Source organism: Nuphar pumila, chromosome 1 (genome assembly GCF_984573655.1).
Source record: "Nuphar pumila chromosome 1, dmNupPumi1.hap1.1, whole genome shotgun sequence".
Lineage (NCBI taxonomy): Eukaryota > Viridiplantae > Streptophyta > Magnoliopsida > Nymphaeales > Nymphaeaceae > Nuphar > Nuphar pumila.
Window position 1 is genome coordinate 2,787,790 of NC_143249.1, and position 6,000 is coordinate 2,793,789.

The following is a 6,000-nucleotide window of genomic DNA, read 5'->3' on the forward strand; positions in this document are numbered from 1 at the left end:
AACAGGGACTAAGTAGGTGTCCAGCAAAGAAAGAACCCCTGATCATGCAAAAAATTGACCCTGCTTACATTATACAAGAAAACTGCATTAGACAACTTGCAGTCTACTATTCTCTACTATCAAGCATTTACACTTACAAATCAAATAAATAAAAGAACACAAGATACACAAATCCAAGGATCGATCACTTGGTTTGAGGGTGATCCAGAAGGAAAAACCTAATGCACCTCCTTAACATTTTGCATAGACATCATACAAACAACAAAATCAATGTATATGAACCAATAAAACATAAATATTCTCTACTATCAAGCATTTACACTTACAAATCAAATAAATAAAAGAACACAAGATACACAAATCCAAGGATCGATCACTTGGTTTGAGGGTGATCCAGAAGGAAAAACCTAATGCACCTCCTTAACATTTTGCATAGACATCATACAAACAACAAAATCAATGTATATGAACCAATAAGACATAAATATTCACCGCAAATAATATACTAGTTACAAAGGCCATGCACCCAATTCAGAAATCCTCAAGCTAAATAAAAAAATAAAAACCCTAAAAACACAAAACCCCCAAAACAAATAATATGCTAGTTACAAAGCTCTATCATCCATGCCCACCCTAAAAAACACAAAAAAACTCCGAAGTATGCTCTTCATGGATAAATGTTTACTCCATGTTAAAAGTTTAAGTTATATAACAAAGAAAACTAAAATAATAAAAACCACATCAAAACTTAGATTTACCTCAATCTGCCCCTTTTACACACAAACACACCCACAGAGATTCATCTGGTGTTGCCGCCTTAGTGCTTTTGCGGAGAGGTGGAGGAGGGGTGCCTGCATTGAAAAGGGAGGGTTGGAGCAGAGGTACCAGATCTAGTGAGCATGCGGTAACACTCTCTGCCCTGAAAATGGTGAGGGAGGCGCAAATGGAGAGAGAGAGAGAGAGAGAGAGAGAGAGAGAGAAATGCAGGCTCATTTTTGAGGTTAGTACAAATTGTTTATTCTTTCTTTTTTTCATTCAAAGCTTAACCATTATGGAAAACCTGCAGTTGACCTGAAAGTTATCGAAGCAGGTTATATGTTCCCCCCCCCCCCCCCGAACAGGGCAGTTAGCTACATCTCATGATCGGGGGTCCCAAAGAGCACCACGTATGTAAGCATGTGTGTCTCGTATCCCCATGTTTGTCAGCATTAATTAGCGTTGGAGTTTGATGCGATTGCAAAGACTTAAGTACCCTCTCCTCCATTGGAGCAAAAAAAAATGACGGTTCTTGAAAAGGAGTGGTCGTAAAGACTTAAGTGCCTCGAAGATGATTATTTAAGACCCAGTCTCTGCACTGGAGGATTATCCGAAAAAGAAATCTCCCCTGGAGGAGGCCATGAACATCAACCCTCTTACTCTCTCTCTCTCCCTTCTATTTCTGCTTCTGTGCACATCCATTAGAAGATCATACATTGCTCCATCAAGCACCGACTGACCTGCACATTGACTGTTGTGGAGCCTGATTCAAAGTTTTTACCCTTACAGGAGGAGGGTTTGGGGGCTCATCCCAGCGTGGGTAGCATCATTCAACTCTCACTCTCTCTCTCTCTCTCCCTTCTATTTTTGCTTTTGTGCACATCCATTAGAAGATCATGCATTGCTCCATCAAGCACCGACTGACCTGCACATTTACTGTTGTGGAGCCTGATTCAGAGTTTTTACCCTTACAGGAGGAGGGTCTGGGGGCTCCTCTCAGCATGGGTAGCATCATTCAACTTGAAGAGTTGTCGAGTCTGATTTAAAGTTTTTACCCTTACAGAAAGGGGGGTCTAAGAGCTCCTCCTAGTGTGGGTAGCATCATTCAACTTGAAGAGTTATGGAGTCTGATTCAGAGCTTTTACCCTTACAGAAGGGGGGTCTGAGGGCTCCTCCCAGCGTGTTCATGGCCTTTTGCCCTTACAGGAGGGGGGTCCGGGGGCTCATCAACCCTCTCTCGCTCTCTCTCCCTTCTATTTCTGCTTCTGTGCACATCCATCAGAAGATCCTACATTGCTCCATCAAGCACCGACTGACCTGCACATTGACTGTTGTGGGTCCTTACTGATGAGCTGCCTCTAAATTTATTCAACTCTGGGTCCTTACTGCACTTGAAGTTGAGTCGTTGTATTTTTTGTTATTCGGTGGGTGGTGAGGCCCTCCTCTACTCTCTCAAGACTCTTAGCTTGGGCAATCTTTCTTTTGATGATTATGGTTGTAATGTATCGTTGAAGTTAAAATGGGGAATGAAATGACAATAGAAATCGCTGAAAATTTACAAAAATAAACTAGACTCAATAACGAAGACAACACTTTTTACGGATTTGGAATATAACCTCCGGTTAGGGAGATATGGCCCTGACAAGTTGGTCCTAATTCGGGTAGCGATTTACAGCGATTTGCTTACTGAATAACACTACAAATCGCTATAGCGATTTGCGGAAGACACTACAAATCGCTATAGCAATTTACGGAAGACACTACAAATCGCTATAGCGATTTGCGGAAGAATTTGCAGAGCCGGTACCGAGATCTCATGTTCGGGGGTTCCAAACCGCGCCACGTATAAGATGCAGACCGGCATGTATCCCCATGTGGGTCGCCATCATATTGCATCGTAATTTGGTGCCACAGCAAAGACTTAAGTAACCTTTACCGCCATTCGCTTCATCTTCCTCGGACGGACATAAATGCCCTCCTTCTAGAAAACTAAATCGTCGGTTCATGAAAATGACAAAACTGCCCTCCATCGATATCGCGGGAAAACGTTCCGCAGAGTTTGCGTATGTAGCAAGCGTTATGTTGTATGATACAAATAGTTCAAAAAAATCCTTTCTCGCTCTAAGCACTCTACCAGAGATTCTTTGCTTTCATCTCGAGTTGCCGGAGCATCCTTTCCTTTTTACCAGAGCGTCTGTTTTCGTCTTACGCGCAGTTGCACCATCGTTGCCACCTTCTGTTGCGTATTAGTTGTTACTGTTGCTTACTCTACAGTTGGAATATCCAAATTCCCATCGTTTCGATGAGTTTCGTGTAAGTTTTCTTTCTTCAATCTGAAGATTGGTTCTTATACAAAGATTTGTATTATGAACCCAAATATTCCGACGATTTCTAATGATGATGATCGTGTATTGTGTTGTGCAGGTTAGCAATGTCTGCGCCTTATCAGATTAGAGATACCCCGTCGTTCTATGGGTTGTCTATTAGAGAAGTGATCCGCCAGTCCCATCTATCTAAAGTTTTTGAAAGATACCAAAATATACTTAAGATTGAGAACGATGAAGACAGGGAAAAAGCCTTGGAATCGTATTATGCGGAGGATTATCCATCAGATATCGAGGCTGCGGACCAAAGGAAGAAGTCTGAAGAACGAAAGATGCAGAACAAGGATGACGAAGAGAAGGCAAAGGCCAGAAATATTGATGAGAATATAAATAGAAGGCGGAGGATTAACGCACAGCAGATGAAAAAGAGGAAGAAGAAGGCAGAGGAGTGGGAAAGGGATGTTAGCAATATGTTGGCGGAGGCTCATAGGAGAAACTTGGAGAGTAGAGCAATGCGACACAAGGCAAGGCTACTGAAGGAGGCGGAGGAGAGGCGAAGGCAAATGAATAAGGAGGAGGAAGAGAAGGAACAGAATATTCCTCAGTTTGAGAAAGAAAAGGAAAGGCGAAGGAGGGAGTTGGAGTTCGAGGAAGCTAAGAAAATGCAAAGGCAGCAGAAGGAGAATGGGGAAAAGAAGGAAAGGCAACGGAAGGAGAAGGAGGAGGAGGTAGAGAAGGAAAGAGAAAGGAAGAAGCAGGAGGAAGAATTGTAGGAAAGAAGGAAACAACAACTGCAAGAGAAAGAAAGGCGGCGGAAGGAGAAGGAGGAAGAAAAGGAAAGGGAAAGGAAGAAGCGGGTGGAAGAACTGCGGCAAAGAAGGAAACAAGAAATCGAAGAGAAAGAAAGGCGGCTGAAGGAGAAGGAAGAGGAAGAAAAGGAAAGGGAAAGGAAGAAGCAGGAGGAAGAGGCGAAAAGGGAGAGACAAAGGAAGCAGAAGGAGGAGGAGATAAAGGAGAGAGAAAGGAAGGAGAAGGAGGAGGATGCGAAAAAGGAGAGAGAAAGGATGCAGGAGGAGAAAATGGAGAGAGAAAGGAAGGAGAAGGAGGAGGAGAAAAGACAGAGAGAAAGGAAGCAGAAGGAGGAGGAGGAGAAAAGGGAGAGAGAAAGGAAGAAAAAGGAGGAGGAGGAGAAAAGGGAGAGAAAAAGGAAGGAGAAGGAGGAGGAGAAACGCGAGAGAGAGAGGAATCAGAAGGAGCAGGCGGAAAAGGAGAGAGAAAGGAAGCAGAAGGAGGAGGAGGAGAATAGGGACAGAGAAAGGAAGCAGAAGGAGGATGAGAAAAGGAAGGCAAGAGAAAGGCATGCGACGGTGGAGCCGGTAGAGATGGAGATTGAAAGGCAGTTGGAGGCAGTGGATCCACCAGAAAGTCCCAGGTTGGAGGGAGAACAGCAGAAAATAGCGACCAAGGTAAATATATTTGTCCTGTCTGCGAAGATTTAATAATATGTTTAGCGATTTTGGTATAGCGATTACTGTGTTAGGTATTGATATTTATAGCGATTACTGCGATAGTATGTCTGCAACCGATATTATTTATAGCGGTTAGTAGAATAGTATTTATAAGTACAAATGGAAGTAATTTATAATTTGTAGGAATAATATGTTATTTTGTGTTACAGGGAGGTCACAGGAGAAGTAGAGCACCAGGTGAAAAGCTCGGAGGTCGCTGTCAATGGCCTGTAGTTCTGTATTGGTATGGTCAACTGAGTGCATATCAAAAGGACCGACTACGAAATATGCACTTCGGTGGCCTTTTGGACCAGCAATATTTTGAAACTTGCTGGAATACCATGACTCACCTGGTAAATAAGTGGAATGATAAGACTAACACATTCCAGTTTGATTCTTTTGAGATCACCATGACTCTAGAAGATGTGGCGAGGATCACTGGCCTTAAGTGCGATGGCAGTGCTGTGCTATTACGGCATTCAAACTATAACGCAAGGGAAAACTGCACTGCCCTTCTAGAAATGTCGATGGACGAATAAAGTCAATGTATTTCTGGTGGAAGCAATTCCACATCAATGAAGGTCTCAATTTTTCATAATAAATGGGAAGGCCACTCCGCTACTTGTGCATCTGAAACAGCTGACCAAGAGTTGCGCGGCTTCCTTCTATATTTTTTTGCTCTTACATTATTTTTCGATTGTTCTGGTTCGAGAATAAGTTCCATGTGGCTGCAGTACCTGGCAGACTTAGACGAAGTCGACAACTATGCATGGAGTGCTGCTATGCTCGCACACCTGTACAGTCAACTCCACCGTGCGAGTAATGGTACGAAAACAGTTGGCGGATTTTGGCCATTTGTTCAGGTATTTGTTGATTACATACTTAGTATTTGTAGACAAATCTCATTGCAGTCTGTGGCGTTGCTAATAATATTTTTTTTGTTAGGCCTGGGCGTTGGAACATATTATCCCATTGCGTCCACGATGTGACCCTCCGATTTGTGGTTTTCCAAAGATCGGTCGCTGGGCCAGAATAAACGTCGCAGTTTATAATGCTAAGTCCATTTTAGATGGGCTGCAATTAAACGAGGTAAACGTTCTAAAATTGTTTACAATCGCGTTAGCATTTACCATTGAGTATTATAAATCGTTGTAATGTTCAGCATTCTTAAGTATACATCGCTGCAGGATTGTCTTCCGTGGTGCATATCGTTGTTGCCATATCATGCGTAAATAAATTTTAATATATTTGTCATTCGTTATTAAAAAGAGTTACCAATGTACAGGTTTTGTGAAGACCTTATGGAGATGGGGGCGATGATGAAGACGTTGTTGCGGAGGCTGCCAGATTGTCTGACCGCGATTTGTGGCTATTCTGCAATTTTGAAGCCGAGTTGCAGCAAGGTAGTCGAG